Source organism: Equus quagga, chromosome 15 (genome assembly GCF_021613505.1).
Source record: "Equus quagga isolate Etosha38 chromosome 15, UCLA_HA_Equagga_1.0, whole genome shotgun sequence".
NCBI classification, from domain to species: domain Eukaryota; kingdom Metazoa; phylum Chordata; class Mammalia; order Perissodactyla; family Equidae; genus Equus; species Equus quagga.
Window position 1 is genome coordinate 12,894,952 of NC_060281.1, and position 12,520 is coordinate 12,907,471.

At 35.1% G+C, this 12,520-nt stretch overlaps 1 long non-coding RNA gene across 1 annotated transcript in view; it reads left to right on the forward strand.

Annotated features, from left to right (window-relative positions):
- The window catches only part of LOC124226234 (uncharacterized), a 36,567-nt gene that overhangs the window by 2,455 nt on the left and 21,592 nt on the right, over positions 1-12,520 (forward strand). The window lies entirely within an intron of this gene.

The following is a 12,520-nucleotide window of genomic DNA, read 5'->3' on the forward strand; positions in this document are numbered from 1 at the left end:
AATGGTCCATAGGTTGTTGTCAGGATTGAATGAGACAACGTAAACCAAGTGCTCAGTAGAGTGTCAGGTACACATCAGTTCAATCAATAAATATTCACTATGCATTGTATCAGCCAGCCTTCAGAATGGCCCCCAACCATTCCTGTCTCCTGGGTGGTCTGTGTAATCGGCTTCTATCTTTGTCTCTCTTGGACCACTCCAAGAGAGCCCAATCACTTGGTTTACTTTGGGGAAACCAGCTGCTGTGTTGAGCAGCCCAACGGGGAGGTTCACATGGCAAGGAATTGAGGACTGCTGACAACAGCCAGCTGGAAAATGAGACCTCATGCCGATACCAAGTGAGTGAATAATCTTGGAAGCCAATCCTCCAGCCCCAGTCAAGCCTTCCATGACTGCAGCACTAGACAATAGCTTAATTGCAACCTCATGATAGACCCTGACCCAGGACCACCCGACTAAGTGCTGCTCCTGGATTCATAATCCTCAGAAACTGTGAAACAATGGTTTTTTGTTGTTAAGCTGCTAAGATTTGGAATAATTTATTATACAACGATAACTAATAAATGTACATGCTATGCACCGGGCATTGTGCAAGATACAAAGAACCAGACAGGTAAGTCTTGCTCTTGTGAAGCTTGCACTTTAGGGTTAGGAGAATGATAAATGCCCAATTAATGTTGTTGTTGTTGTTAGTCTAGCTTGAATTTTCTTAGCATAATGTTGTCATTAATTTTTTTAAAGTGTAAGTCCACTTTAAAGTGGTAAGATAGGGGTAGAATGGGGATTCAGAGGTCTGAGCATGTGCCTTTTAAAGTGACACACCACCACATCTCCACTAGAAGGACTAAAGATAAAAAGACAGACAGTCTCAAGTGTTAGTGAAGATATGGAGCAACTGGAAGTGGAAAGTGGGTGGGAGTGTAAAATGTTAAAACCACTTTGGAAAACAATTTGGAAGTTTCTTATAAGCATATACCTACCCTAATAATGCAGCCATTCTACCTCTAGTATTTACACACACACAAAATGAAAACGTATGCTCATACAAAGGCTAATGTACAAATGTTGCAGCAATTTTGTTAATAATAGCCAAAACCTGGAAACAATCCAGATAGTCATCAACAGATGAATGAATAAACCAAGTGTGCTATATCGAAACAATGAAATAACACAATAAAAAGGAAAAAACTACTAATACGTGTAACAATGTGGGTGAATCTCAGAAACATTATAATGAGCAAAAGAAACCAGACACGAAAGAGTACATTCTGTGTGATTCCATTTCTAGGAAATTCCAGGAAATGTAAGCTAATATAAAGTAACACAACCTAGATCAGTGGGAACCTGCAGCCAAGGTTTGGGAGGAGATGCTGGGGGTAAGACTAATGGCAAAAGGCATGAAGGAACTTTTTAGGATAATAGAAATAGAAGTATTCTATATCTTGATTGCAGTGGTGGTTACATGAGTATATACATTCATCAAACTCATCAAACTGTGCAGTTAAAACGGGAAACTTTTATTATATAAAATTTATATATCAATAAAATTAATTTTAAAAGTTAACAAACAGTATACAGGTAAATGTACCCAACAGGCAGTTGTAAATTACTTCTGGACTAGGAGTCATGTTGTATTATTTACTTTTTGAGCACCTGTAATGTGGCAAGCACTGGGTTAATTTGCTGGGGAGACAAAAAGGAACAAGACAGAGTCTTCGGTCTTCCTGGAAGAAAGGCAATTATCAAGGAAATTAGAACAGTCATAGTACTATTTTCTTCTTCATCTAGAAAAGCTGATCTTTTCTGAAAAATAAAGGATCACTTGAGTGACCCTCTGAAGTATTTATATGCAAGTCAAATAGGCAAATTAAATCTTATTATAACTAATGCGGGATACTAGGAAGAAACTTGCACAAGAATCCTAAAGCCCTCTAGGAGAGGAAGAACTCCGATCCCAACCTTTGCTTCTCCAAACCTGAATTTAAGGGTATTTTATAGAGATTATATATCCCTATTGTAAGGAAAGGACACCCAAACTGAGAAACCTGAGAGCCTACACAATCTGGTTCAGAATTCAACAACCTTTGAAATCAGAACCAAAGTCGCCACCCTAAAATCTCTTTGATTTCCCATTACTATTACATGAAAATTCTATCCCCCATTCCTTGTTTATTTGGAAGGTTTAGCCCATTTACATTTAATATCATACTTGATATCGTTGGATTAAGTCTGCTATTTTATTATTTGTTTTGTGTTTGTACCATCTGACTTTTGGTCCTCTGTTCTTCCTTCCCCACCATCTTTTGAGTAAATAAACTTATTTTATAATCTCATTTTCTCTGTAGGCTTTCTAGCTGTCATGATTGCTCTGGGAATTAGACTACGCATCCTTAAATTTTCATAGTTTACTTGGAGTAAATATAGCAATTCTTGTAAAACATTGGGGCCTTCAGTTGTCTAGGATCATTTGCCACCTCTCCAGTCCTTTACATTATAGTTTTTACATGTATTATATTTACATATGTTATAAATCCCACAACAAAATTTTGTAATTTTTCTCTAAACAGTCATATGCATTTTAAAGGAATAAGAAAAAAAGTCTTTTATATATTTACTCACATATTTACTATTTCCAGTGTTCTTCATTCCTACCTGATATCATTTCTCTTCACCTTTCAGTGAAGGTCTGTTGGCAGTAGATTCTCTTAGTTTTCTTTAATCTGAAGTGTCTTGAGTTCATCTTAACTCTTTAAGGACATTTTCAGTGAATATAGAATTCTAGGTTGACAGTCTTTCAGCACTCTAAAAATTATCCATTTTCTTCTGATTTCCATTGTTTCTTATGAGAAGTCAGCAATATTTCAAATTGATGCTAACTTGTATGGAATGTATCATTTTTTTCTCTGTCTGCTTTCAAGCTTTTCTGTTTCTCTTTGGTTTTTAGCAACTTGATTATATGTCTTTCTTTATCCCGATTGGGGTTTATTGAGCTTCTTGACTTTATAAACTTAGAACTTTCACCAAATTCAGGATATTTTTGGCCATTGCTCCCTCAATTTTTTTTGCCCGATTTTCTTTTTTCCTTTTGATACTCCAATTTTAAAAATGGTAGACTTTTTAGTATTGTCCCAATATCCTTGTGGTTCTGCTTCCCCTGCATTGTTATTTTCTCTCTGTTGTTCATCTAGGGTAATATATATTGATCTAGTTTCAAGTTTACTGGTTCTTCTATTATCTCAAGTTACCATTAAGCCCATATGAAATACAACTTCATTTTGTTTTTTTAATTGAATAATTGACACATATCCTATTAGTTTCAGATGTATATCATAGTGATTTGATGTTTATATACATTACAAAATGATCACCATGATAAGTCTAGTACCATCTGTCACCATACAAAGTTGTTAGAATATTATTGACTCTATTCCCTATGCTGCACATTACATCCCCATGACTTATTTGTCTTAGAACTGGAAGTTTGTACCCTTTATTTCCCTTCACTATTTTCCCCACCCCACCCTCACTGCCCTCCCCTCTGGCAACCACCAGTTTGTTCTGTGTATCTATGAGTCTGTGTCTGTTTAGTTTTGTTTGTTCATTTGTTTTGTTTTTTAGATTCCATGTATAAGTGAAATCATGTACTATTTGTCCTTCTCTGTCTGATTTATTTCACTTAGCGTGATAGCCTCTAGGTCCATCCATATTGTCACAAATGGCAAGATTACATTCTTTCTTATGGCTGAGTAATATTCCATTGTATGTATATACCACATCTTCTTTATCTGTGTTTCTATCAATAGACACTTAGGTTGCTCTCATATCTTGGCTATGGTGAAAATGCTGCAATGAACATAGGGGTGAATATATCTCTGCAAAGTAACAGGTTTGTTTTCTTCAGATAAATACCAGAGTGGAATTGCTGGAACAAATGATAGTTCTTTTTAATGTCTTGAGGAACCTCCATACTGTTTTTCGTAGTGGCTGAACCAATCTACATTCCCACCAACAGTGTTCAAGAGTTTCCTTTTCTTCACGTCCTCAATAACACATATGTTTTATCTTTTTGATAAAAGCCATTCTAACAGGTGTGAGGTGGTATCTGATTGTGGTTTTGATTTGCATTCCCCTCATACTTAGTGATGTTTAGCATCTTTCCATGTGCTTCTTGGCCATCTATATGTCTTCTTTGAAAAAATGTCTATCAAGATCTTCTGCCCATTTTGTAATCAGATTGTTTGTTATTTTGTTAAGTTGTATGAGTTATTTCTATATTTTGGACATTAACGCCTTATCCAATAAATTTTTTGAAAATTTTTCTCCTATTCTGTAGGTTCCCTTTTCATTTCTCTGCTTTTTATTAATTATAATCATTTATTTATTCAGCTTCTCAGATTGTAATAGTATGTGAACAATCCAAAATTTCACATTATGGAGATTTTAATCTACTCCTCCATTCAGAGAAGTTACAAATGAGCAGTTTGAGTTTACTCTGCTCTTCTGTTTTTCTCAATCTCCTAATAAATGTGCTAATGATGAGTCAAACATTGAACAGCATCTTGCCTTGGTGGAAATAGGCCAAACACTATCTGTTGTGTAGAGTGGTGTTAGAACTCATAATTTTGTGTTGAATTTTTGCATCTGCCACTACTAGCGATGAGATCTTTGATGAATCATATTAACTCCAATATTTATTTTCTTTATTTTTACAAAAGAGATGGAAAATTGCCTGCCCCAAAAAGCTATTGAGAAAATTGTGGATTAATGGAGTGGAAAGAGCTTTCTGTACTGCAGAAAGCTACACATTAGGCATTAGTCACTGTCAATATTCTTTTCTCAATTACCAGCCAAAAGAAAGCCTGCCATGTGAGTACGCTGTTTGGATAAACTATATATAAATTACTGGATTGGTAGAAATGAGACTGCAAAGTATTTCAACATGAAAGAGGTTACGCCAGAGGAGCCCAATCGAAACAAGCACCTGCCACAGAATCCATCTTTTTCCAGGCCTCTGCTGCAGCTGGACAGTCTCCTTCTCCAACAGAATAGAAACATGGTGGGTGAAGCCTAGAGGAGGCTCACAAGCTGACTTGCCTCAGGTTGTGCAATGCTTTGCATTTGTATAATACCTTTTAGTTTAAAACAGCCATAATATGCATCATCCTAATTGATCAAAATGTATTTTTTATTCATTGAAATAAACACGGGTGTTTTATTTTCCACCTTGATCCACAAAGGATATAAGAAGATCATACAGATCAGCCTGATATCACTCTTATTTTATACTTATGGTTCCTACAATATAAATTAAATCAGTATAGACACTACGTCTTCACTGAAGGCGAAGCCCTGCTTGATAAAAATAAGAGAAAAAGGTATCAGTAAACAGAACTGCGCTCCTTCTAATGAGCAATGCCGTTCGGACAATTCAGTTACCGCTATTAATAAAAGTATGTTGATCAGTTAACTAAAATAACCCTAGAAGATGTCCTGTCTCCCCAGTCAAGTTTGTACCATCCCTGAAATTGGTGCAAACTTGATTGGAGAAGTAACACCTTTTAAGCCCTGTCAAAATAGAATGTTGTGAAGTTATTGATAAAGATTTTTTCTAAACTTCAGCTTTATTGAGGTATAATGAACATAGAAAATTATAGGGTATTTGAAGTGTAAATTGTAGTGATTTGATATACACTGTGAAAGGATTCAATCATCTGGTTAATTAACCCCTCCGCCACCCTGTGGTATCAGCTATTTAATGCCCTCAAGGTCTGTCATGTTGCAAATGGCGGGCTTCCCTTCTTTCTTGTAGCTGAATAATATTCCATTGCATATTTATGCCCCATCTTCTTTATCCATTCATCCATTGACGGACACTTAGGTTGTTTCCATATTTTGGTTATTGTGAGTAATGCTACAATGAGCATGGGAGTGCAGATATCTCTTCAAGATCCTGTTTTCATTTCCTTTGGATGTATACCTAGAAGTGAGATTGATGGATCTTATGGTAATTCTGTTTTTAATTTCTTAAGGGACCTCCATACTGTTTCCCATAGAGGCTGTACCAATTTACATTTCCATCAACAGTGCACAAGGGTTCCTTTTTATCCACATCCTCGCCACTTAGATCTCTTGTCTTTTTTATCATAGCCATTCTAACAGGTGTGAGGTGATATCTCATTGTGGTTTTGATTTGCATTTGCCTGATGATTAGTGATGTTAAGTACCATTTTGTAGACCTGTTGGCCATTCGGATGTCTCCTTTAGAAAAATGTCTATTCAGTTCCTCTGCCCAGTTTTTAATGAGATTGCTTGCTTTTTTGCTATTGAGATGTATGCGTTCTTTATATATTTTGGATATTAATGCTTCATCAGATATGTGATTTGCAGATATTTTCTTTCATTGTGTAGGTTACCTTTTCATTTTGTTGATTGGTTCCTTTACCATGCAGAAGCTTTTTACTTTGATGTAGTCCCACTTATTTATTTTTGCTTTTGTTACCTTTGCTTTTGGTGTCAAGTCCAAAAAGTCATTGCCAAGACCAATGTCAAGGAGCTTACGCTCTATGTTTTCTTCTAGGAGTTTTATGGTTTCAGGTCTTAAATTTGTCTTTAATTCATTTTGAGTTGATTTTTGTGTATGGTGTAAGATAGGGGTCCAGTTTCATTCTTTTGCATGTGACTATCCAGTTTTCCCAACATCATTTATTGAAGAGACTTCCTTTCCCCACTGTATATTCCAGGCTCTTTTGTCGTAAATTAATTGACCATATATGCATGGGTTTATTTCTGGGCTCTCTATTCAGTTCCATTGATCTACATGTCTGTTTTTATGCCAATACCTTACTGTTTTGACTACTATAGCTTTGTAATATAGTTTGAGATCAGGAAGTGTGATGCCTCCGACCTTGTTCTTCTTTCCAAGATTGCTTTCGCTATTTGGGATCTTTTGTGGTTCCATACAAATTTTGGGATTGTTTCTCTATTTCTGTGAAAAATGCCATTGGTATTTTGATAGGGATTGCATTGGATCTGTAGATCGTTTGGGTTATTATAGACATTTTAACAATATTAATTCTTCCAACCTATGAGCATGGAATATCTTTCCATTTATTTGAGTCTTCTTCAATTTCTTTCATCAATGTCTTGTAGTTTTCAGTGTACAAATGTTTCGCCACCTGGGTTAAATTTATTCGTTGGTATTTTATTCTTTTTGATGCAATTGAAGTGGGATTATTTTCTTAATTTCTCTTTCTGATAGTTCATTATTACTGTATAAAAACAAAACTAATTTTAATCTATTGATTTTATATTCTGCAACTTTACTGAATTTGTTATTAGTTCTAACAGTTTTTTGGTGGAGTCTTTAGGGTTGTCTGTATATAATAACATGTCATCTTCAAACAGAGACAGTTTTACATTTTCCTTTCCAGTTTGATTGCTTTTTGGTTTTTTTCTCCCCTAATTGATCTAGCTAGGACTTTTAGTACTATATTAAACAAAAGTGGTGAGAGTGGGCATCTTGGTTTTATTCCAGATCTTAGAGGAAAAGCTTTCAGTTTTCCACTGTTGAGTATGATGTTAACTGTGGGCTTGTCATATATGGACTCTATTATGTTGAGGTATGTTCCCCCTGTACCCAGTTTGTTGAGAGCTTTTATCATGAATGTATGTTGAATTTTGTCAAATGCTTTTTCTGTATCTATTGAAAATCATATGATTTTTTATCCTTCATTTTGTTAATGTGGCATATCATATTGATTGATTTACAGATGTTGAACCATCTTTGCATCCCTGGAGTAAATCTCATTTAATCTTAGTGTATAATCCTTTTAATGTATTGTCGAATTCTGTTTGCTAATATTTTGTGGAGGTTTTTTGCATCTTTGTTCATCAGGCATATTGGCCTGTAATTTTCTTTTGTTATAGTCTCCTTGTCTGGTTTTGGTATCCAGGTAATGCTGGCCTTGTAAAAAGAGTTTGGAAGTATTCCCTGCTCTTCAGTTTTAGGAAGAGTTTGAGAAGGATTGGTATTAATTCTTCTTTAAATGGTAGAATTCACCAATGAAGCCATGTAGTCCTGGACTTTTCTTTGTTAAGAAGTTTTTTATTACTGATTCAATCTCCTTACTAGTATTTGGTCTGTCCAGACTTTCTATTTCTTCATCATTCAGTCTTGGTGGGTCGTATGTGTCTGGGAATTTATCCATTTCTTCTCAGTTGTCCAATTTGTTGATGTATAATTATTCATAGTAGTCTCATAAAATCCTTTTTATTTCTGTGATATCAATTGTAATGTCTCCTCTTTCATTTATAATTTTATTTATTTGAATCCTCTCTCTCCTTTTTGTGGTAAGTCTAGCTAAAGGTTTACCTATTTCGTTTATCTTTTCAAAATGCCAGCTCTTAGTTTCATTGATCCTTTCTGCTGTGTTTTTAGTCTCTATTTCGTTTATATCCACTCTGATCTTTGTTATTTCCTTCCTTCTACTAACTTTGGGCTTTGTTTGTTTTTCTTTTCTAGTTCCTTGAGTTGTGAAGTTAGATTGTTTATTTAAGATCTTTATTATTCCTTAATGTAGGCACTTATTATTCTGAACATCCTTCATAGAATTGTTTTTGGTGCATCTCGTATGTTTTAGTATGTAATATTTCCATTTTCATTGGTCTCAAGTAACTTTTTAATTGTCTTTTATTTCTTCTTTGACCCATAACCCATGCTGATGTTCAGTAGCATGTTATTTAATCTCCACGTATTTATGGATTTTCTAGGGTTTTTTTGTAATTGATTTCTACTTTCCTACCATTGCAGTCAGAAAAGATGCTGCTATAATTTGTCTTCTTAAATTTATTAAGACTTGTTTGTGACCTAACATATGATCAAAACTGGAGAATATTCCATGTTCCCTGGAGAAGAATGTGTATTCTGCTGCTGTTGGATAGAATTTTCTGTAAATGCCGAAGTCCATCTGATCTAACATGTAGTTTAAGTCCAATGTTTCCTTAATTCATTGTCTGTCTGGATGATCTACCCATTGTTAAATGTAAGTCCCCTAAAATTATTGTATTGCTGTGTACTTCTCTCTTCAGTTCTGTTAATATTTGCTTTTTATGTTTAAAGCATAGGTGCTCCTATGTTGGGTGCATAAATATTTACAAAAGTTATATCCCCTTGTTGGATTGACTCCTTTATCATCATGTAATGACCTTCTTTGCCTCTTATTACAGTCTTTGTCTCAAAGTCTGTTTTGTCTTGTTGCCAGCACAGTGGCGCAGCAGTTAAGTTTGCACATTCCACTTTGGTGGCCCAGGGTTCACTGGTTCAGATCCTGGGTGCAGACGTGGCACTGCTTGGCAAGCCATGCTGTGGCAGGCATTGCATGTATAAAGTAGAGAAAGATGGGCATGGATGTTAGTTCAGAGCCAGTCTTCCTCAGCAAAAAGTGGAGGATTGGTGGCAGATGTTAGCTCACAGCTAATCTTCCTCAGAAAAAAATAAGAATAAAAAATAAAGTCTATTTTGTCTGATATAAGTATAGCTACCCCTGCTTGTTTGGTTTTCGTTTGCATGGAACATGTCTTTCCATCCCTTCATTTTCAGTCTGTGTATATCCTTAAAAGTGAAGTGAATCTCTTGTAGGCAGCTTACAGTTGGGTGCTATTTTTTTATCCACATAGCTACTTTATGTCTTTTGATTAGAGAATTTAGTCCACTTACAGTTAAAGTAATTATTGATAGGTACGGACTCACTATTGCCATTTTGTTCATTCTTTTGTAATTCCTTTGTTCCTTTCTTCTTCTCTTGCCCTCCTCCTTTGTGATTTGATGATTTTCTGTAGTGGTACACTTAGATTCCTTTTTCTCTATCTTTTGTGTAACTGCTATAGGTTTTTGCTTTGTGGCTACATAAGGCTTACATAAAACATCTTGTATTTGTAACACTATATTTTTAAGTGATAACCACTTAACTTCAGATACATTCTAAAGTGCCACATTTTTACTCTCCACCCCCCACCTTTTTTATTTTTGATGTTACAATATCATCTTTTTATCTTATAAATCCTTTAACAAATTATTATAGTCATAGTTATTTTTAATACTTTTGTCTTTTATCCCTCATACTAGGTTTAAAAGTGATTAACTACCACCATTACAACATTAGATTATTCTAAAGTTAATGATATATTTACCTTTAGCAGTGAGATTTATACTTTCATACATTTGCCCTTACTAATTAGCGCTCTTTTATTTCAGCTTAAAGAAATCCCTTTAACATTTCTTGTAAGGCTGGTCTAATGGTGATGTACTCCTTTGTCTTTTGCGTGTCTGGAAAACTCTTAATCTCCCCTTTATTTCTGAAGGACAACTTTGCCAGGTAGAGTATGCTTGATTACAATTTTTTTCTTTCAGCACTCTGAATATATCTTGCCATTCTCTCTGGCTTGCAAAGTTTCTGCTGAAAATTCTGATGATAGTCTTATAAGGATTCCCTTGTACATAACAAGTAGGTATTCTGTTGTTGCTTTCAAGATTCTTTCCTTGTGTTTAACTTTTAATAATTTAATTATAATGTGTCTTGGTGTGGGTCTTTTTGAATTTTTCTTTTTTTGGAACTCTGGTCTTCCTGGATCTTGATGTCTGTTTCCTTCCCCAGGTTAGGGAAGTTTTCAGCCATTATTTCTTCAAATAGGTTTTCTGCCTCTTTCTCTCTCTCTTCTCCTTCTGGGACTCCTATAATGTGAATATTGGTCCACTTGATGTTTTCACATAAGTCCCTGAAGTTATCTTCCTTCTTTTTTCTTTTCTTAACTCCTCTTATTGGATGAATTCCACTGCCCTGCCTTCGAGTTTTTTGATCCTTTCTTCAGCTTCATCCAGTCTTGTGTTGAACCCCTCTGTTGAATTTCTCACTTTATGTGTTGTATTCTTCAGCTCTATGTTATATTTTTGGTACTTTCTTGTATTTTCTATCTGTTTATTGAAATTCTCTCTTTGTTCATGCATTGTTTTCCTGACCTCAGTAAGCATATTTCTGACCATTATTTCGAACTCTGTATCAGGCAAATCACTTATCTTCATTTCATTAAGTTCTGTTTCTGGAATTTTATCTTGTCTTTTGTTTGAAACATATTCCTCTATTTCTTCATTTTCCTTGACTCTCTGTACTGGTTTCTGTGCATTAGATAAAACAGCTGCTTTTCTCAGTCTTGACAGAATGGTCTTGTGTAAGAGATTAACATTATCATTCAGCCTGGCCTGAGCTCTTGGTTGCCTCTCAAACCTTTGTGATTGTCCAAGCCACCTTCTTTATTCTTTCTGGCTCTCAGAAATTGAGGGTGTGCCAAGAGCCATTTCAATGTGGTATTTTCTTGTTCTCCTGGTATGAAGGAGCTGCTCAGCTAGTTTCTGGATTTTTTAAAGAGGAAATTACTTGGTTTTAGTGTCTCCAGGGGAGGAAGTGAGTTCAGGAGCCTCCTATGTTGCCATCTTAGATCGGAATTCTAATAAAGCTTTTTTTTTTTTTTTAAAGATTTTAGTTTCCCTTTTTCTCCCCAAAGCCCCTCGGTACATAGTTGTGTATTTTTAGTTGTGGCTCCTTCTAGTTGTGGCATGTGGGATGCTCCCTCAGCGTGGCTCGGTGAATGGTGCCGTGTCTGCACCCAGGATTTGAACTGGCAAAACCCTGGGCTGCCGAAGCAGAGCACACAAACTTAACCACTCGGCCACAGGGCTGGCCCCCCCAGTAAAGCTTTCTTAGAGGAAAGAAAGAAAACTGAACTTTCAGGCAGACAATTACAAAAAAATTTTTTAACTGTTTTAGAGTACCAGATGGCTTATTTTTCATTTCTCAATTATATTAATTTAAAAAATTTAAAAGGATAAGATCAATATATATATTTTTAAGTACAATACTTAGATTTTATTCAATTATATTTCTTCAGAGACCACCAAGAGGTCTCCTCAATTCCAACATATTCTTACTACTTTCCATTACTGGGTCAACTAAAAAATCTTGTTTATTTCTCTTTTTTTTCTCCATAAAACACAAGGGAGAAATGTTTTCTAAGAGCATCAATTTGTAAAAATTTTAGTTTCTTAATATGTGAGTAACTTGTAAACAAATACATTTCTTTTTATTAATTAGACTAACACCTTGAAAGAGGCAAACATTAAAGTGTTTGGGTAGAAATATCAGTATCTGATATTATCATAAGTCTATCATTAGGATAAGTTGAGTCAATTTATAGGAGAACAACACCACAGATTGTCCTGTTTTAAGAAAATCAAGCATGAGGATACCTAGTCTTATAGCAAATTTCAATGGGGAGATGATCCCTGCTGCCTCAGGATTTGTTACTTTGCCAAAAGGGTTTACTGCAGGGTCTAAATAGATCATTATTTTAATTCATTGAAATTGAATTTTATTTACCAAATATTAAGTTGCATGCAATTTTGTAGGTACAAATCTAATGCACAAAGCTAAGTGTAACTGTGTTAGTCTTGAATACGACGTTATGTTTT